This window comes from Sciurus carolinensis, chromosome X (assembly GCF_902686445.1).
Source record: "Sciurus carolinensis chromosome X, mSciCar1.2, whole genome shotgun sequence".
Classification (NCBI taxonomy): Eukaryota; Metazoa; Chordata; class Mammalia; order Rodentia; family Sciuridae; genus Sciurus; species Sciurus carolinensis.
Window position 1 is genome coordinate 128,806,463 of NC_062232.1, and position 22,909 is coordinate 128,829,371.

Below are 22,909 nucleotides of genomic sequence, written 5' to 3' on the forward strand. Positions count from 1 at the left end.
ATACTACCTGACTGTAGCATACAAGAAAACATGTATTGAAGAAGGTAAGAAAACAGGTTTGGTTTGGTTTTTAATTTTTTTATTTGTACATTATAGTTATACATAACAGTTTATTTTGACATACTTATATATACATGGAATATATTTTGCTATACTTCAGTCACCAGTGCTTCCCCCTTCCCTGTTCTCCTCCCTCCCCTTGTTCTCTTTCCTCTATTCTATTGGTCTTTCTTCTATTTATTTACCTAGATCACTCTTCCCCTAACCCCAAGCAGCACAGCATGAGAGTCTTGGTGACATACAGGAACCTGTAGCTTCTGCATAACAAACTCAAGTTCCATCCTGTATTATTGCCAGGAAACTATAGTGAGCTTGGACTCTGAATAGCCGACAGCAACAGGCAGACCTCAGCAGCCAAGAACTTGTATTCCAGTCTATTTACAGAACCAGCCTCAGTGGACTTGGGTTTGAGGCATCCTCCTAGTGCTACAACACCTCCAGCAGTCATTGGCATAGGGACCACAACAAATAACTTGTCATGAATTTGTGGACATGTTTGTTGTTGTAGAATGTTCCCAGATGCAACTTATAAGTACATAATTTGTCAATGCATAGACATTAACACAGGAACACAAGGATCAAGAAAATCAGGAAGGGTGACACCACAAAATGGACAAAATAAAGTGCCAGTGACTGACTCTAAAGAGATAGAAATGTATTAACTGTATAACAAAGAATTCATAATATCTATTTTAAGATAGCTCAGTGAACTTCAAGAGAAAAAATTAAAATAATGAAATAATGTAGAAATGAGAAATATAATAAGATGTTGAAATAATAGAGAAATATCAGTCAGAAATCTTGAAACTAAAAAAATACAATGTATGAAGTGAAAACTGAAAAAGAATCAACAGCAGCATTGATCAAGTAGAGAAAAGAATCTTTGGATTTGAACAGAGGTTCCTTGGGGGGAAAGTATAATTAGAGGAGTAAAATAAAAGTAAAAAGGAATGAAATGAAGAAAGTTTGTAGGATTCAAGAGACAGCATCAAAAGAGAAAATTTATGGGCCAATGGCATTCAAGAGGGAGCAGAGAAAGATAAAGGGAAAGAAATATTATTTAAATAAATAATCTTCTAAATCCGGAGAATGATATAAATATCCATGTACAGCATGGTCAAAGGCCTGAAATCAGATTCAATCCAAATGTGACTACACGAAAACATATTATAATCAAACTGTCAAAGATTAAAGACAAAAAGGACATTCTTAAAGCAACAGGAGAAAATAAGAAAATAGCATAAAAGAAGTTGCAACTAGCAGTAGACTTCTTGACAGAAACCTTCCAGTTCAGGAAATATTGAGATGATATATTAAGTTTTGAAGAAAAAAAATCTGAAACCAAAAATACTGTAACCAGCAGCACTCCTTCAAAAATGAAGGTAAGATAGGGACTTTCCTAGATAAACAAAGGCTGAGGGAGTTCATCACCACCAGAACCTTCTTAGAAGAAATGCTAAAAGGTGTTCTTCAAGCTGAAAGAAAATGATGTTAATGAGTAACATGAAAAAATCTGTTAGTGTAAAACTCACTGGCAAAAGTAAGGACAGTCAAATTTACAATGCATTAGTACCATACTAGTGTTGTATAAATGATTTATATCCTAGAATGCAAGTTAAAAGAAAAAAAAAACTTAAAACAATAACCATGATAACTTGCAATGGTATGTGATGTAAAAAGATGCAAATTGATTCATCAAAAATTTAAAATGAGGGGATGGGGTTAAATTGTAGTTATTCTGCATGTGATGTTCATTGTTGTTATTATAAGTTTAACCAGTTAAAACTACAAGATGTTTCATAAGACTCACAGTAACCACAAAGCATAAAAGATACAAAAAAATAAAAATCAAGTGTTCAAAACATACTAGTAGAGAAGACTGCTTAATCACAGAGGAAGAGAAGAAGAGAAGAAGAAATGGTCTACAAAACAAATACAAAATGAATAACACTATGGCAGTAGTAATCCCTTACCTATTAATAATTACTTTGTAAGTAGATTAAATTCCCTAATAAAAAAAATAGAATGTCTCAAGGTATTTTTTGAAGACCCACCTATATGGCTGCCTATAAAAGACCCACATCACCTATAAGTAAACCCATAGACTGAAAGTGAAGTAATATCCAAGGCAAGTGGGAGAAAAAGCAAAAGTAGCTGTAGTTATATCAGAGAAAATAGATTTTAAGTTAAAAAGTATGAGTGGAGGCAAAGAGGATCATTATACAATGATAAACAGGTCATTTCAGCAAGAGGGCAAAACGATTGTAAATATATATGCACATACTCTCAGAGAACCTAAATACATACAACAAATATTAATAGATATGAAGAGAGTTAGACTCCAATACAATAATGGCGATTTCAAAACCCTACTTTCTTCAAAGTACAGATCATTCTGACAAAAGAAGCAATAGATAAATATCAAATTTAAACTTTATTCATTGAACATATGGAAATCAATAAATGGAATTCATCAAATAAATAGATTTAAAGATAAGAATCACATGATTATCTCAATAGATGCAGAAAAAGCATTTGACAAAATACAGCATTCATTCATGCTTAAAATACTAGAAAAAAATGAGGGATAATAAGAACTTACCCCAACATTGTAAAAGCTATATGCATCAAACTCAAGGCCAATGTCATTTTAAATGGAGGAAAACTGAAACATTGCCTCTAAAACTTGGAAGAAGAGAGGTATGCCCTCTTTCACCACTTCTATTCGACATAGTCCTGGAAACCCTAGCCAGAGCTAGTAGACAAAAGAAACAAATTAAAGGGATACAAATAGGAAAAGAAGAGTTCAAACTATATTTGTTTGCTGATGACTTAATCCTATATTTAGAAGACCCAAAAAACTCCACCAGAAAACTTTTAAAACTCAAAAATGAATTCAGCAATTTAGCAGGGTACAAAATTAACACCCACAAATGAATTTTGTTCCTATACAACAATGATGAATCAGCTGAAAAAGAAATTAGGAAAACTATTCCATTCACAATAGCCTCAAAAAAATAAAACATTTGGGAATCAATTTAACAATAGGTGAAAGACCACTACCATGAAAACTACAGAACACAAAAGAAAACAACTGGAGAAGACCTTAGAAGATGGAATGATCTCCCATGTTCTTGGATAGCTACAATTAATATTGTCAAAATGGCCATAATACCAAAAGTAGTATACAGATTTAATGCAATTCCTATTAAAGTTCCAATGATGTTCTTCATAGAAATAGAAAAAGCAATCATGAAATTCATTTGGAAAAATAAGAGGCCCAGAATAGACAAAGCAATCCCTAGCAAGAAAGCAAAGCAGGAGGCATCACAATACCAGATCTTAAATTATACTACAGAGCAATAGTAACAAAACCAGTATGGTACTGGCACCAAAACAGACATGAAGACCAATGGAATAGAAAAGAAGACACAGAGACAAACCTGCATAAATATATTTATTTCATACTAGACCAATGTGCCAAATACATACATTGGAGAAAACATAACCTCTTCAACAAATGGTGGTGGGAAAATTGGAAATCCATATGTAATAAAAATGAAATTTAACCCTGATCTCTCACCATGCATAAAACTCAACTCAAAGTGGATAAAAGACCTAGTAATTAGAACAGAAACCCTTCACCTACTAAAAGAAAATGTAGGCCCAACAACCCAACATGTCATCTTAGGAACTAAATTCCATAACAAGACTCCTAAAATGCAAGAGGTAAAATCAAAAAACAATAGGTGGGCTGGGTGCAGAAGTGCACACCTTAATCCCAGCAGCTTGCAAGGCTGAGGCAGGAGGATCCAAAGTTCAAAGGCACCCTCAGCAAAAGCGAGGTGCTAAGCAACTCAGTGAGAACCTTTCTCTAAATAGAACACAAAATAGAACTGGGTATGTGCCCCTGAGTTCAAACCCTAGTACCAAAAAAAAAAAAAAAATCAATAAGTGGGATGGTAGCAAATTAAAAAGCTGCTTCACATAAAAGCAAACAAACAAGTTCATGAAGACAGAGCCTACAGAATGGGAGAAAATCTTTGCAACCACACCTCAGATAGAGCATTAATCTCCAGAATATATAAAGAACTCAAAAATATTAACACCAAAAAAAACCATATAACATGGTGAATAAATGGGTAAAGGAACTGAACAGGCACTTCACGGAAGAAGAAATGCAATTGATCAACAAATATATGAATAAATGTTCAACATCTCTAGCAATTAGAGAAATGTAAATTAAAACTACATTGAGATTTTACCTCACTCCAACCAGAATGGCAATTATCAAGATTACAAGCAATAATAAATGTTGGCAAGGATGTGGGGAGAAAGGTACACTCATACATTGTTGGTGGAAATGCAAATTAGTGCGACCACTCTGGAAAGCAGTATGGAGATTCCTCAAAAACCAGAATGGAACCACCATTTGACCCAGCTATCCCACTCCTTGGTTTATAGCCATAGGACCTAAAATCAGCATACTACAGTGACATAGCCACATCAATGTTTATAGCACCACAATTCATAATAACTAAGCTATGGAACCAAGCTAGGTGTCCTTCAACAGATGAATGGATAAAGAAAATGTGGTATATATACACAATGGAATATTATTCAGCCATAAAGAGAAATGAAATTATGTCATTTGCCAGTAAATGGATGGCTCTGGAGACTATCATGCTAAGGGAAATAAGCAAATCCCATAAAAACCAAAGGTTGAACGTTCTCTCTGATATTGGATGCTAATTCACAACAAGGGAGGTGGGGAAGAATAGAAGTTCTGCATATTAGACAAAGGAGAATAAAGGGAAGGGAGGGGGATAGGAATAAAATGACAATGGAATAAATCTGACATAATTCTCCTATGTACATATATATTCACCAGAGTGAATGTAACCATCATGTATATCCATAAGACTAGGGTTATAATTCTAATTACATATATTCCATGCTTATATAATTATATCAAAATGAATTCCACTGTTACATATAAATAAAAAGAACCAATAAAAATAAAAGAAATTTAAAGAGTATTCTATACCAATTGAACCTAAAAGACATATACAAAACATTTCATGCAATAGTTTTGAGATATACATTCTTCTCGACTGTACCTGGAACATTCTCCAGTATAGATCATATGTTATATCACAAAATAAATCTTAAAAAATTTAAGAAAATTTAAATCATATCAAATATCTTTTCTTAATACAATGGTACATAACTAGAAATCAAATCAATAGAACACTGGAAATACATAAGCACATGGTATTTTTTGGTTTTTAAAAATTAATATTTATTTGATGAATTAAAATGTAGAAAAAAGAATATAATACACATTTAGCATGATTCCATTAGAATTAGCAACTGTTAGCATTACATTTACTTCATATCTTTGAGTACAATTTAAAATGTTATATTTGTATGTTTTTTATGTAAAGTGGAAATTTCATTTACACTCTATTTTCAAATCTTTCCTTGTTTCCATACCTCTCAATAAATGATTCTGAAGATCTAATGAGTTAATAAAGAAATGAAAAATTTTCTTGAGAAAAATGAATATAGTAGCACAACATACCCAAATCTACAAATTAGAGCAAAGACAGTTCTAGTTCTAAAGGGAAGCTTACAATAGTAAGTACATACATCAAAGAAAAGAAAGGCCTCAAATAAGTAACCTAATATTGTACATCAAGAGACTAGAGAGACTGACTTATCCAAAAATTACTAGGAGGAAAATAATAAAAGAACAGAAATTTATAAAATTGAGATAAAAAATATAAAAGATCAATAAAATAAAGAAGTTAAACAAGATTGACTATAATTTAAGCAGAATAACAAATAAAATAGAGAAGACTCAAATAAATAAAACAGAGACAACTGATAACACAGAAACAAATGTTCATACAAGGATATTAAGAACAATTATATGCCAACAAATTGGATAACCTAAAACAAATGAATACATTTTTGCATGAGCACAACCTACCAAGATTTAATTAAGAAGGTGGGATATCTGAACAGACCAAAAATGATTAAAGAGATTGAATAAGTTATAAAATGTCTCCTATCAAAGAAAATTCCATGACTTGACTGTATCAGTGATGAATTCTACCAAACATTTAAAGAACTAATATGGAGATTCCTCAGAAAACTTGGAATGGAACCACCATTTGGCCAAGTAGACCCACTCCGTGGCCTATACCCAAAGGACTTAAAATCAGTGTACTAGAGTGATGCAGCCACATCAATGTTCATAGTTGCTCAGTTCACAATAGGTAAACTATGGAACCAACCTAGGTGCCCCTCAACAGATGAATGGATAAAGAAAATGTGGTAAATATATACACAATGGAATATTATTCAGTCACTAAGAAGAATTATGACATTTGCTGGTAAATGGATGGAAGTGGAGAATATCATACTAAGTGAAATAAGCCAATCCCCAAAAAACAAAGGCCAAATGTTTTCTCTGATATGCAAATGTTAATTCACAATAAGGGGGATGGTGTAGGGAAGAATAGAAGTACTTTGGATTATACAAAGGGGAATGAAAGGAAGGGAGAGGGATTGAGAATAGGAAAGATAGTGGAATGAATTGGACATTACTATCCTATGTGCATGTATGTTTACATGACCAATGTAATTCTACATCATGTATAATCAGAAGAATGAGAAGGTATACTCCATATATGCAAAATATGTCAAAATACATTCTACTATCATGTATAACTAATACGAACAAATAAAAAAATAAAAATATAGTTACCATAAATACTCCCAAGGAAAAGAACTAATATGAATTCTTAAACTATTCCAAAGAATTGAAGTGGAGTGAATACTTCCAAATACATTTAATGAGGTTAGCATTACCCGATCCCAATATCAGACAAGAACACAACAAAAAATCTACAGTCCATTATTCCAAATAATGTAAAACAAAGTATAAAGCAAACTTAATTCAGCAACCCATTGAAAGTTTATTAATCATGATTAAGTTGGATCATCACAAGGATGCAAGGATGGTTTAATGTACACAAATGGATAAATGGGATGCGTCACATTAACAGAACAAAAGACAAAAACCATATTATATTTCAAAAGATGTAGAAAAAGCAGTTGACAGAATTCAACATCCCTTCATGATAAATCCTCAACAAATTAGGTATAAAAGGATTCTACATCAACATAATTAAAGCAACATAAGACAAACACACAGCTAATATCACACTGAATGAGGAATAGTTGAAAGCTTTCACTCTAAGTTCTGGAAGTAGACAAATCTACTTTCCTCACTTCTATTCAACATCTTACTCGAAGTCACAGCCAAAGCAATTGCTTTGAGAACTAGCATGATAAAGAAATAAACAGTATTCAACTTGGAAAAGAAGAAATTAAATTGTTCCTATTTGCAGATAGCATGATCTTATATATGGAAAAACCCCAAGTATCTACCAAAAGTTTATTAGCACTACTAAAATTCAGTAAATTTGCAGGATGAAAAAGCAACATACAAAAATCAGTAGCATTTCTATACACTTAGAGCAAAGTATGTGAAAAATAAATCAAGGAAAGAATAGCATTTTCTATCATTACAAAATTAAAATACTCAAATAAATTTTATCAAAGAGGTGAAATATCTGTTTTACTAGAAACTATAAAACTTTGATCAAATAAAATGAAATAGATACATGTAAGTGCAAAAAAATAATGTTATTAAGTGTCAAAAGTGAGCTACAGATTCAGTACAGTCCATATCAAAATACCTATGACATTTTTCACAGAAATAGAAAAAGCAATACCCAAATTCACATGGAATCTTATTAGATCCTGAATAACCAAAGCAATCTCTAGCAAAAAGAATAAATCTGAAAGCATCACACCACCTGACTACAAAATATGCTATGAAGCTATGGTGACTAAAACAATATGGTACTGACATCAAAACATAAGCAGAAACCAATGGAACAAATGGATAATCCAGAAATAAAATCATACATCTACAGCCAAGTGATTTTCAACAGACTTGCCAAGAACACACAACAGGGAAATGACAGCCTCTTCAGTAAGTAATGTTGGGACAACAGAGTATTCACACACAGAAAAATGAAATTAGGCCTTTGTTTCAGTCCATTTTCTGTTGCAAGAATAAACTACCTGAAGCTGAGCACTTTATGGGGAAGAGTTTTATTTAGCTCACAGTTTTGGCAATTCAAAATCTGAGATTGGATAGCCTCACTTGTTTGACCTCTATTGAGGGTTTCATGGTGAATGGCATCAAAATAATGGGAGTGAATGCAGGAAAGGTCGCATAAGTGAGACTATAAATCAGAGATATTCAGGGACCAGGCTTGCTCTTTTTCCCCCACTTCTTCCCTTTTCCTTTCCCTCTCCCTTCCCCTTGGTTCTCTGCTTCTACTCAACTGATCTCCCTTCTATTTTTGTGAGATCCCTTTTTTATTCCTTTTACCTCTATATCCTCCACATATGAGAGAAAAATTTGACCCTAAACTTTCTGAGTCTAGCTTATTTCACTTAGCATGATCCTCAATTCAAACCATTTTCCAGCAAATAGCATAACTTCATTTTTCTTTATGGCTGAGGATATCCCCATTGTGCATATATACCACATTTTCTTTATCCATTCATCAGTTGAAGGGCACTTAGGTTGCTTCCATAACTTGGCTATTGGGGAATGTGCTGCTATAAATATTGGTATGCATGTATCACTATAGTATTCTGATTTTAGTTCTTTTGTATAAATGCCAAGGGTTGCATGGTGATTCCATTCCTATTACTGTTTCTTTATTATACTCCACTAATGAATCTGCCAAGAAAGAAATCAAGAAAACTACTCCATTTATAATAGTCTCAAAAATAAAATGCTTAGGCATAAATCTAATTAGGGAGGTGAACGAACTCTGCAATGAAAATTATAAAATTCTAAAGAAAGAAATTGAAGAAGACCTTAGAAGATAGAAAGACTTACTGTGTTCCTAGATAAGTAGAATTGATACTGTCAAAATGGTTATATTACCAAAAGTAATCTACACATTCAGTGCAATCTCCTTCAAATTACCAAAGAAATTCTTCACAGAACTAGAAAACAAAAGTAGTCCTAAAATTTATTTGGAAGAATAAAAGACTCAGAGAAGCCAAAGAAATCCTGAGCAGCAAGAGCAAGGCTGGAGCATCATAATATCTGATCTCAAGTTATAGTACAGAGAAATACTAACAAAAACATTATATTGGCATAAAAAACAGATATGAACACCAATTGAATAGACTGGACTACACAGAGACAAACCCACCATTACTTACAATCATCTGATTCTTTAAAAAGGTACCAAAAGATTACAATGAATGAAAAGATAGTCTTTTATCAAATGGTGCTGGGAAAACTGCAGATTCACATGTAGAAGAATAAGATTAAATCCCTATCTTTCACTTTGCACAAAAGTCAACTAAAAGTGGATCAAAGTCCTAGGAATTAGAATAGAAACTTTGCAACTAGAAGAAATCACAGGATCAGCACTCTAACACACTTGTACAGCCACTTACTTCTTTAACAAGACTCCTAAAAGTCAATAAATAAAACCAAGAATCAATAAGTGGGATGGCACTAAATTAAAAAGCTTCTGCACAGCAAATAAAATGATTAAGAGCATGAAGCAAAAGGTTACAGAATGGGAAAAAAATCTTGCCAATTCTCTTCTGACAGGGGACTAATAACCAGAATATATAAAGAAATTTTAAAAACTTAACACTAGAAAAACTAATAACCCACTCAATAAATGGGCAAAAGATCTAAAGAGCCATTTCTCAAAAGAAATATAAATGAACAACAAATATATGCAAAAATGTTTAACATCCTTAGCAATCAGGGAGACACAAATCAAAACTACATATGCTTACTCTTTTTACAATAACTTAACTGCATAGGAACTAACTGGGGTCCTGTAAAAAACACATTAATCCCTCCAAGGGAAGCATCCCCAATGATCTAACCACCTTCCTCCAGGCTCTACTTAAAGATTTCACTACTGCCCAACATAGCCACATGGTAGTCTAAGCTTCCAGCACATTAAACTTTTTGGAACACATAAAAACCATAGCATTTGCCCCTGTCCCACAAGGTGCATGCCCTTCTCACTATGTAAAATATAATCATTCCATCCTCAATCGTTCCAAACTCTCAACCATTCCAACACCACTCAAATGTCCAAGACCAAAGTCTCATCTGAGACTCAAGGCAAACTTTTTCCCCCTCTGAGCCTATAAAACCAAAACCATGTTATCTGTTACCAATATGCAGTTGTGGGACAGATAGGAGAAACATTTCTATTCCAAAAGGGATGAATGAGTAATTGGAAGGGAATGACCAGAACAAAGCAAGAACAGAAACAAACAGGGAAGACATTAAAACTTGAAGCTCCAACTCTGGCATCATATACACACCATGATGGTGGGTGTGCCCAAGGCCTTGGGAAACCCCATTCCCACACTTTTGCTGACTGGAGCCCATTTGGCTGCTCTTTTCCCAGGCTGCTTTTGAATGCTGCTGGTGGCTCTACCTTTTTTGTGACTCAAGTGCAATCATCCTACTCTCATGACTCCACTAGGCATTCCTAGTGGATAATCTCTAACCTTGTAGCAGGCTTTTGCCAGGACTTCCAAGCTTTCCTTTAAAATCTTGGTGAGAGCAACTGTGACCCTAAAGCTCTTATATTCTATGAATCTGCAGGAACAGCACCCTTTAAATACCACAATTTGTTATTTCCTCCCTTTAGAGAGGTACTGTGCATCAAACCGGAGGACTGATAGAGGCAACCACAGAATGCTTTTCCAGGAATAAAGGAGCAGAATACTAAGGTGACTCTGGGCATTGAGCCTATGGAGAAGACCCCAGCACTGTTTCCCAGAATATTTCTCTTCTTCTAGAATTCTTTTCTGTGATGGAAGAGGTGGTCTTGCACATTTCTGTGCTACCTTTCAGTCCTCTTTCCCATTGTCCTCATGCAAAGGATTTGACTTCCTTTTACTCTTGCTAAACTCTAGCAAATAGTTCCTGAACCACCACACAATTACATGTTTTTTTCCTCACCTCTTCCCTGATGAGCCCACAGATTTTCAAGTCTTTCTGCTCTGCTTCCTTTTCCTCTAAAATCACACTGAAAACAGTCAGAAGTATCTGTGCAGCCCATTTTACATTTTGTTCAGAAATTTCTTTTACAAGATACAGCAGGTCATCCCTTTCAAATCCAGCCTTCCATAAAACTCTAGGGAATGGACACAACTCAGTCAAGTTCTTTGCAATGGTGTCACAAATGTGACCTTTACCCTCATTTCCATCTGAGACTGGTTCCCTAGACTCCTCATCTTTTAAGCCCTCATGAGAATGGCCTATAAGCTTCACTTATAGAATCCTTGGGGTTTTTCTAGCTGGCTCCACTAAACTCCTCCAATGTAGAATGCAAAATTATTCTGATTATACTACAATGGTCAATATGTGGCATTATAAGTTTTTCAAAACAATAGACCTGTAGAAAACATTTTGCTGAATCCAAATGCATATTAAACCACATGAACTACCAGTACACACTCAGTAGAAAGTAACTATGCAAATATGGAATTTTGTTAATAATAGCATCTCTATATTAGTTTATCAGTTGTAACAAACATATTGCATTGATTCAAGATGTTAATAATAGGGGAAAGAAAGGGGTCAGTGTATTAGGTAATTCTCTGGACATTCCATTCATTGTCTTTGTAAATCTAAAACTGTTCTAAAATAAAACCTATTAACCAAAAAAAATTGAAAATACAAAGTGCTGGTGGGGGATGTTGAGCAAGGGTAACTCCTGTACTATTAGTAGGATTGCAAAATCATATAGTTTCTTCAAAGAATGGTTTGATGGTTTCTTGTAAAATTAGACATTTAGTTCATGTATAACCCAAAATCCCCTTCCTACATATTTACCCAGTAAAAATGGAAATAAATGTGCAAACAAAAACCTGTGCCAGAATAACTATAACAGCATTATAATGTTATCATTTATAATAGCCAAAAGTGGAAACAATTCAAATGTTAATAAATGGACAAATTGCATTTCTGGATGGATAAGCTACTCAACAACATTAAAAAACAAACATGCATGAATCTTAAAAGCATATGCTAAGTAAAAGAAGAATGGAGGAAGGAGGGACTATATAGAGGGAAAAGAGGGTGGGAGGGGTGGGGGGGAGGAAAAAATAACAGAACGAATCAAAAACCATTAACCTATGTAAATGTATGATTACACAAATGGTACGCTGTTATTCCATGTACAAACAGAGAAACAACATGTATCCCATTTGTTTACAATAAAATTTTAAAAAGCCAGACACAAAAGTCTACATATTTATGATCCCATTTATGTGATATCATAATAGAAAGAAAATTTTAAGGACAGAAAACAGATCAATGGTTGACTGTGGTTGTAGGTGGGAGAAAAGAAATGCCTGCAAAGGAGCTCTAGGGAAAGGAGGTAAACTGTCTCTTTATTGTGACAGTGGTGATGGTGGATCATAAGTACTTGTCAAAACTAGAACTGTACACTTGCAAAAGGTAAATTTTGTTTTATGCCAATTAAATGTTAATAAAGAGCTGAATGAAAAGTAAAATTTGGTTAGGAATATGTCCAATGTGTAATTAATAACATTGTAATCCTCTATAAAGGGTTGTAAAAACAGACTTGAATACACGACAAGATACATTATCATGAACGGTATGTTTCTGTATCAAAAAAACGTCAGTTCTTCTCCAAATCATTCTAAAGACTCAAAATAATTCCAAAAAGGCCAACATAAGGTTCTTGGAATTTGGCAATCTCATTCTAAATTTAATATAAGACATCTAAGGGTCAAAACAATCAAGATAATTCAAAAAGAGCCAAAAAAATGTCATGGATGTGGGTGAGAGCAAAGAGTAAACAATAACTTGAACTTACTAGTATTAAGATTTATTAAAAAGCATTCATAGATAAAATAATACCTGTGCAGACAAATGGATTAATGGAAGATAATAGCATATAAATAGACTCAAGTATAGAAATGAGACAAGAAGATAGAATTTGCATTCTAAGTAGCTGTGTATACATAGTATTGAAGTATGGTATTTTACATAGAAAAATAATCCATATTTCACATTACATATAAGAATAAAGTCCAGATGGATTAAAGAACTAAATGTAAAGAAAAAATGAAACTCTTCAAAAGAAAGTTGGAGAGCACCTTTTAGGATCATGAGATGAGGAATGTTTCCCAAAAATGATACAAAATGCACAATTCATGAAAGAAAGCATTGATCAACTGGACATCAAAATTTAAACCTTCCATATGATTAAAAAAAACCCATAAACAAAATAGAAAACCAAGTAACATACTAAAAAGCAGATATACTTAACACATTTCACAGGCCAATAATTATATCCAAAATATATAAAGAACCCTTGCAAATCAGAAAAAAAAAAAAACATTGCAATAGAAAATTAAGTAAACATGGGGTTGTTCTGAGTGTTGTATTTGGAGTCTGGGGCTAGACACTAAGGAAGTTAAACTTCATCCGTAAGGTTTTATTTATATTAAAGCATACAAAGCAAAAAGAACAAAATGTTCACAATCATTCATTCTGTGATGTATATATGGTTATTTGTGCATTGATTTAGTCACTTCTCTCAGTTTCCTTCTAAATATTTTCCAATCCTCACAATTAAAAACAACAAAAATAAACTTGTGAACCACAAATTTAATAATAAATTTAATAGTAAATTTGAGCAAAGTGAAGAAATAGGAACTAAAATTGTTAATAATGATTTCCCTGTATACAAGCTATATCAGTTAGTAGAAATGGTAGAAAGACCTTCTTCCCAAAATTAAAAGCATAAAAATAAATTATACTGCTATTATACAGTCTACACAAACAGAAGCTTACAAAGACCACACAGAAAGTAAGAAAAACTGAAGTAATACAAGTTATTCAAAAGCCACAATAATATTTAAGCTTTGTAACTAGGACAAGAAGAGACAGATTAAAATAAATGGAAAATAGATAAATCTCAAAAATAACCTACTATATATAACAATTTTTATATATTATTCAATAGTGGGAAAGAATGAATTATTCAATATTTGGTTCTATGAAACAATTGAAGGGGAAAACAACTTAGAAAATTTCCTCACACCATACAGCAAAATAAAAGTCCAGAGGGATTAAGCCTGAGCAATAAAAACTAAAACAAAATCCATTCAAGCACTTATCCAATTTTGAATGAAGAAGAACTTCATAAACATGAATTTATCAGAAGAAAATACAAATGAAAAGATGGATATACTTACATAAAAATTAAGAATGCTCTGCAGAAATGTTAATTTAAATGCAAACAGGGAAAATATTTTCCACACATTGAACAGAACAAAGGTCTAATATCTACTAAATGTATACACTATCCATACAAATAAATGAAAAACATAAAATTCTCAGATAAAAAAATGTACAAGGGCCACAAATATATGTTCATAAAAAGAAAGCAAAAGTGATCAATAAATATAACAAAATATTCAAATTAACTATAATAAAAGAAACATATATTAAAACAATAATCTGGATACAATGGCACACACCTCTAATGCCAGCAACTCAAGAGACTGACTGAGGGAGGAGGATTGCAATACTGAGGCCAGCCTCAACAACTTGGTGAGACCCTGTCTCAAAATAAAAAATGAAAAGGGCAGGAGATATAGCTCAGTAGTGGAGTTCCCCTGAGTGCAATCCCCAGTACTACAAACACACACAAAATAAGATCATATTTTGCCCCTAACTGATTGGAAAAGACTTTAAAAGAAAAGCAACAGCCACCAAGAACCTTTAAAAGTTAATATCCTTAGGCCTAGTAATGGCTCTTATAAAAACCCATCTTAATTCATTAAATACAAAGTCATGATCTACAATATGTTATTTTTCTAGGTACTAGGAATACAACAGGGAACAGAATGGGGAAAACTCCTTGTGCTTGAGAGGCTTACATTTTAATACTAGGGTCCAGGTGATGTTACAGAACAAGGAAGGAAAAAAAGGAACAATGAGTATTAGAGGAGATAGGTTTAACTCTTTATATAAGGTCATTATAGGAGACCTCAACAAGGTAATAATTGAAAAAAGAACTTAAAGAGGTGAAATTCAAAGAACAAAGATTTATGTATAAAGATATACATTGCAGTACTATTCACAGTAACACAAAATTGAAAATAATTTGAACAACCAATATTGGATCTGTCAAGTTATTAAGGCATAAATTATATAACTGAAAATTATATAGCTGTTAAAATTGTTTGAAGGCTGCTTAATGATGTGTGAAAATGCTCACAATATAATATTAATGGAAAAGCAGATATAAATAGAATATATAAGATGCCATCCCAATTATGTAAACATGGAAACACATCTGGAAAGAAATATTGCAAGTTATCTCTGGCCTAGGGATTTAAAAGTGATTTGTGTTAACTTCTCTTCATTTTCCAAGTTTTCTGTAACTTGGGTATTTTATTCTAGAACCATAAAAAAATAAAGGTAGATGTTACTGTCAAGGTAGATTGAAAAATGTACAGAAGGGTTTTTGTTTGTTTGTTTAAATGAGTACTGGGTTCAGATTGTTCATCGCACAGGAAGACTGATACTGAAAACTGAAGTGTCTGCTAATAGAAGGCACTCAAAACTAATGCCAAATAATCTGAAAAACTGCGAACATATAGACTAGAGGAAAGTTTCAAAGAACAGTAAAACATCTTCATGTATTTCAATGTCTGTCACAGGGAAGGGAAATTGAAATTACTTAGCATTGGAGTTGCCCCAAGAAGTGAGACCCACAGGTTGGATTCAGAAGACAGATTTCAGGTCAGTATAAAGAATAACTTGCTAACAATCACAGCTGTGTATTTTCAGGTAGTATTAAATAACCTTTCCTGGAACCATTGACACTGAAAATAGGTGACCATATGTATTGGGTGATAAGACTGCCATTAAATGACCCTGTCATTTCTGAGTTCCTCTTGAACTATTTTGAAAGTTATTTTATGCTATGATCACTGACATAATTCCATCTCTGTCCACATACGCTTCCTTTCAAAAAAATCTATGTAATATTTTTTCCTTCTAAGAAATCATTTTTAAAGTGAAAAGCACTCTTCAAAATATATGTCTTGGAGCTTTTCATTCTTTCTTCTGTGTACAGTGAGGAGACATACTGTGTACAGACATCAGTATCTTTAAAATCATGCTTTAAATACAATTTTTGTATTATAAACCAGTATTCTCCTCTACCATATAACTCTCCCCTTCAAGAAAAAGACTGCGTGGACCATTACTTTTCAGCAAATAAGATAACAAGCTCACTTCTATTTCATAGTATCCTGAACCATTTTATTCTCAGGGGCTTTATTTTCAAAGTTGCAGCTGTGGAAACGTCACCTAATAACCATCTTTACTACAGATTTTAGAATATAGTCAGTTCTTTCTTAGTTCTCAGACACAATTTCAACCATCTCAGGAATGCAAGAAGAGGTTTTCTTGTGAAATCTTCCAAAATATCTGAATACTTCTACCAATGTGAGTAACCTTCCTAATTTTGTACAAAATTCTTATTTTACTTAAATAAGTGACTGAACTTGAACTACCTGCATAGGACCATAAGAATGCAGTGTAGAGCAGAGCATGAACCATAAAACCCTTATAAATCATCTGGATCTAATCCAACCCCTCTCATTTTATAGACATGGAAACTGAGGCTCACAGAAAACAACTGATCTGTCACAGGAATTCCAATCAGTAGCCAAGTCAAGACAAGAATCTAAACCAGGCTATCAAAATTCCATTTTTAAAGGGACTTTAATACACAGTTTTTCACAACAATGTTTTCTCTTGTCAGGTTCTTCTTTCTATAAATTGCCGATGGAGAGAGTTAAGGGATCTGGTGAGAGTGTTGGCTTATTGAGAGTTTCAGTTAAGCTACAGACATGTCATCCAAGTGACATGTCACCCAAGTAAGCTTGTGCTCCTGTGATCCTGAGCCTGGGGGGACCTTTACCTCCTTTAGCAGCATTATCATCTGCCAGACATCTGCAAAATGGATATGCATCATCCAACTTAACTGTTCATAAGCACTGTGAGCATTAGAGTGGGAAGAACTGTTCCAAATTGGGTGTCATTTGTCAACACTCAACTCTGCTGCAAAATCCCATAATGGTGACAACACCTTCCTTCTTAAAGCAGTACATTTTCCTCTACACAGGAATTACAATTTATGACAATATAGTTTAATGGTTTATAGAATAATATCTATCTCCCCATCTAACCCAAAGCCCCAAGGTGGCAAAAATTATGTCTACTTTGTTTACCATTATATTCTACATGCCTAGAAAATGGTATGTATTCAGTAAATATTTGTCCAAAAAAGATACTCTTGGCACCTTTGTTTCTGTACTTTTCTAACTTCCCATGTACATCTCTGATCTTTTTTCTTTTGTAGCCTTCACACAGGTTAATCTTTCCCCCACTATATCCGAAACTAAGGATTCTCCAAAGTACTAGATGACTTCTTTCCAGAGCTCCAGTTCAACATTTTCAACTGTACTCAGTACCTCTTGCTGGGCTACAGCAGTCACACACTACCTGTGTGAACTTGGGCAGATCAAATCACTGTCTCTCAGGATCACTTTGCTCATGTATAAAAGACTCCACCTATCTTCCCAAACATTTCTCACACGCTGTATTTCACAATATACAACTGGCCTCTGCCTAGAATGCCTTGTCCATTCCCCTGCTCTGCATGCCCCAAATTTGTCTAATCTTCAAACATCAGTTCAAATGACACTTCCAGGAAGCTTTCATGTCCTTGAAGCCCTCAGCCTTATGGACATGGATGTCATCCTTCTAGTACTATAGTTGTTTGTACATTCTTCTTCCTCATATTTGGCAGTGTCACTTTGGTGGATGAAGGCTATTTCTAGTGACTCTGTATCTCCCACATTGTCTTTGGATTATAGCAGGCACTTATTGACCTTCCACTTACTAGATTCAGCTTAGACCATGTCATCCACCCTGCCTAAAACCCTTTAATTCAGTCCCCTATGCTTCTGGAATAAAGGACTGAAATTCTTAAAATGGACCACTCCAACCACACTAACTTTTGTGCACTTTCTCAAATTTCCTATGCTTCTCTCACATCAGGGTCCTCGTACATGCTCTTTCCTCCAACTAGAGATCTGTGCCACCATCTCCACTCCAATGCCATACAGCTTCAACAGCACTTTCTCAAGGGGACTTTGCTTAAACCCCAGGCTAGGTAAGTTGCCTCTGTTGTGTGTTTCCATAACTCCACCTTCATCCTTCTACTTTCATAGCATTTATCATTGACTGGAGTGACATGTTTGTGTTATGATTCTTCCCCCATAGAACTACAAACCTCAAACAAGAAGGGACTGAGCTCATTTGCCTCACATTTGCATCCTGTGCACAGTGCCTACCCATATCATTACATAAATTGATAATAAATAAATAAATAAATAAGAGTTGAATGATTGAACTGACAAATATCTGAGTTAAGTGTAAAGACTTGAGACTTGGTATGTGAAAAACCTTTGCCTGGCTTCCTAAAATCTGTACAAAGTCAAATTGGGATGTCAGGTAGCTCTCTATTCACCACATAAACTGATAAAACAGGATGAATACTGTCTCCCCAGTGCTGGAATGAACCAAAATTACCATTTTTACTAAATGTCTAGTCCCATAAGAAACACAAAATGGTCCATGCATTCATTTAGCAAACATTTATTAAGCACCTACTCCATGCCATACAATAGACAAGTGGCTGATGTTATAATAAATTGAACTGAAACAGTCTTTTATTTGCTTTGAATATATAGATCTAGGACTGGAATTCACAGAAGTTATAAAGAAGCTAAGAGAGTTTATTTTTTGTTCTTTTTTTTTTTGCAGTCACAATACCTAAATAATTCTACTTTGTAAAGATGTTAAGTTCTCCATCAAAGTCGGTATTGGATCTGAGAGTGAAAGATCATCTGGTAGAGGCAATTTAGAAATTATAGCTGGGCCTAATTTGGCTATCTTAAATTAGGTGGGCAAGTATCCTAGACCAGAACTCCTCAAAGTGTGGTCCACAGATAAGTGCCTACCTGCAAACTTTATTACCAGGCAGTAATGATCTAAGTGTAAAAGTTGAAAATAAGCACTTATAAAACATTATAGCAATTTGAAAAAAATAATTTTATGTGTCTTGACTCTAATAATAAAAATGTTGGTTTGTGTTTTTCTATGTCTTTCCTCTCATTTTCTACTAATTCATAATTGATTTGTTTTACTAAAGTAACAGTCTGAAAATTGCAGTGGGTGTGTATCTGGTCCCTCACCAAGTAGACAATTTGACAAGCACTACACTAGTGCATTACTACTTGAACTGTGGTCAGTGGAACAGCAGTTTGGGAGATCACCTGGGAGTTTATTAAAATGCCCAAGCTCAGTCTTCACCCTAGACCTCCTGAATCAGAATTACCATTTTGACAATATCCCAAGAGATATTTTTGCACATCAAGGTTTGAGAAGCACTGGCCTAAATGATTTCTGAAGTCCTTTATAACTCTAAGATCTTATGATTTACTTCAAATGAGAATATCAGAGCTGAAAGGCCCTTGGAGATAGACTCGATCTCATCATTTTATAGATGGAGACACTGAGGCTCATGGAAGGGAAGCCATGTCCAAGGTAATGGCAAATTGCCAGAGTCAGGAAAGAAACAAGATTGGCTGACACCCAGGCCAGTGATCCACTCCAGCACACTACTTGCTTAATTCTTTTCTACATAATCCCACATTATTCCTGAAATTTTCTGATAGAACTATTTTTCTTTCACCTTTCATATCCTGTATGAACCTTGAATTGCCACCATTTCAGATATCTCCTTTGTGACAATTGCTATTAACCCCACCTCTGAAATCTTTCCACATGGCCATTGCCTAGCTACTATGACATTCTGGGGCTTTAGAAGGACTAGTACCAACTTATTCCTGGGCTTTAGAAATACAAGAGACCTTCTTTGTTCCCAGCAGTCCAGCTGACACCAGATAGCAAGTTCTTCCAAGGATGAGAACATATGCTATCAGGGCTGTTTCAGAAAGCTTAGTTTGTAGCTGACAGGCAAGTGGGATATTAAGCCATATTAATAAAGGTCCAGTCTCCAGAATCAGGTAAAGGATGATAATTCACTTTGTGGTGTTGTCAGACCTGACTCGAGGGGGAAGCACAACTGCTGTCTTCAACTAACTGAAGAACTGTTATTAAGAAACAGTGTTTTTTTCCAGATAGTCCCAAAGGACCAATGGATAGAAGTTACAGGGAGACAGATTTGGGGTTAAAATGGAGATTACTTTCTGACAACCAGAGTTGCTCAAAGATACAAAGAGCCACCTAACGAGCTCTCTGCCACTGCAGGGAATTCAAATAGAAATCGGTCAACAAATTGGATACTTAAGACAAACTTAAGAACTGAAAGGAGAAGTCAAGCTTAATGACTTTGAGGGATCCTTCCAGTTCCAAGGTTTTAGTATTCTAAAATTTTCAGTACAGGATGACTCTAAGTTCTCAGGAAATAAAAGCAGAATCTGTTCCTAAATGGCACAATTTGAAACTGGATGTGAGATAGATGTGGAAAGTGAAGTCTTTCCAGGCATCATTTGCAAAGGAAAGTAAGCAGACCTGGGGAAGCCTTTCAGGCAGCCCCTCCAGGAAGCCCAGGTGACTTTTAGCCAAACATAAGCCAGCCAACTGCCCCACTCCAAGTTCCTGCTCCTCTCCACAAAGGCAAGGCCATTGCTTTTCAAAAAATCTTGCAAAATGATATGATTCCTATTGTGCCTACAATTGCCTAACAGATAAAGATGCAAATTCCTCCCCAACAAGCAGTAGGACTTGATGGATAAGACCATCAGTTCTGGGACCAAGTTATTTGTGATTAAAGTCTTGATTAGGACACTTACTGCCCTGGGATCTTGAACAAGTCACTTAACCTCTCTGTGCCTCAGCTTCCTCATCAGTAAACCACAGATAATAATAGTGCCTGCTTCCATAGGGTTGATGTATGAATTCAATGAGAAAATAACATTAAACCCTCAGTCCAAGATCCAAAACACATTAAAAACTCAAGAATATTGGCAGTTAGTATTATTGATGCTATAATTACTATCATGGGCATGGCAGTGCCACTAACTCAAGAAGCCCCTGTCAAGCAATTCCCCAACCAATTCAAAGGGGTTATGACAGCTTCAGTGAGCCCTTCCACAGCTACAAACAACCAGAACCTGCTGACCCTCAATAATCCATACTATTCACATTGGGAATCCTGGCTCCTCACCCCCCTTGTATCCACATCCAACAGCCACCCCTCCCCCAGTCCTCCTGCCTGTTCCACCCGCAGCTACAGTCAGAGGAGCAGCAAACTGGGAAGACAGCTCTAGTCAAACCATCAGGTGTTTCCTCCTTCCCAAGGACACAGCTGGACCCAAGATGATGCCCACTACTGAGAAGGAAAGAGAAATTTGAATGCCTGGTGTAAGCTGTTAGCTCAACTACCTGGGCAGTGGGGCTTCCCTCACAGAAGCAAGAGAAACCTCCCAAGTTTGTGGAGGAACTCAGGCCCAACCCCACAGTGAGCCTGGTAAAGGAATGGGGAAGGTCTCTACCTGCCTCGAAGGAAGCAGTTATTTACAACTTTCTACTCACTCGCATATGGGGGAGGTAATGGAGAAAGGGGCTACATGGTCTCCTCCTTCTTTCTCATTTCCAGCAGCCAGACGCAGCTGCAGAGAAAGAGTTAAAGGAGGGAGGAAGCTCCAGCCATTACCCCATCCTCGGTGCCTAGGGCTGTCTGGGGGGTCATGACAGTGCTGTCTGCTCTAGCTAGGGGCCACTCTGTGGCTTTCTGCAGCAGCTGCCAGGGTCCCCCAAGCAATTTGCAAGGTCAATGCTGACCTGCTTCCAAAGAAGAACAAAACAATTCACTGACAATGAAGCAAATCGCGCATACACCACCACATCTCAACCCCCCCTTCCCCAAAGCAGATTTTACCCCAGTTCCTCCCTGCCCAGATGCCGTCTCTGGGCTTCCACCAGCGCCACTGGGGAACCCAGGATAGCATCACAGCTGCAGAGCATGTCTCGCCTCCCCGACCAACCCAAGGAGACTCTCAGTACGGGGGAGATGCTATCGCTAAAGGAGACCTGAGCTTGGGGGAGGGGGAAGGAGGAACATCTATGTCTCTTACCGAGCGCCACAGACACTTTTCCGAAGCAGAGAGGAAAGAAGGATGAATGAACTGAAACAAGTTGGAGGTTGAGCCCCGACAGAGCTTGCCTTCTTCTCTTTCTCTGGGTCTCTCTCCTGGTTCTCTCTCGGTCTGTCTCTCTGGTTTGCTCGCTAGCTTGCGCGCGCTCACGCTCTCCCTCTCTCCCGCCCTCCCTCTCCCTCTCTCTCTCTCCCTCCCTCCCTCCCTCCCTCTCTCTCTCTCTCTCTCTCTCTGTCTCTTTCTCTCTCTCTCTCTCTCTCTCCCTTTCTCTCTCCTTCTCCCCCCACTCTGTCAGTCCCTCCCTCCTCTCCTCCCCTCCCCTCTCCCTTCCCCCTTTGCTGGCTTAGGGTTCACCACTGCCTGGAGCTGAGCACGCGGCTGTGCTTGGCTCTGAACGCAACGCTGCAAGCCTTTAGGTCTGTGATTGTACTAAAGAATAAAGTAGTATTTTATT

At 35.8% G+C, this 22,909-nt stretch overlaps 1 protein-coding gene across 1 annotated transcript in view; it reads right to left on the reverse strand.

Annotated features, from left to right (window-relative positions):
- Gabra3 (gamma-aminobutyric acid type A receptor subunit alpha3) overlaps positions 1–22,584 on the reverse strand; it is a 248,478-nt gene extending 225,894 nt beyond the window's left edge. The window contains 1 exon segment of the mRNA XM_047535929.1: positions 22,435–22,584. The gene's annotated coding sequence lies outside the window, so the exon portion shown is untranslated.
- Positions 22,585–22,909: the final 325 nt, after the last annotated feature.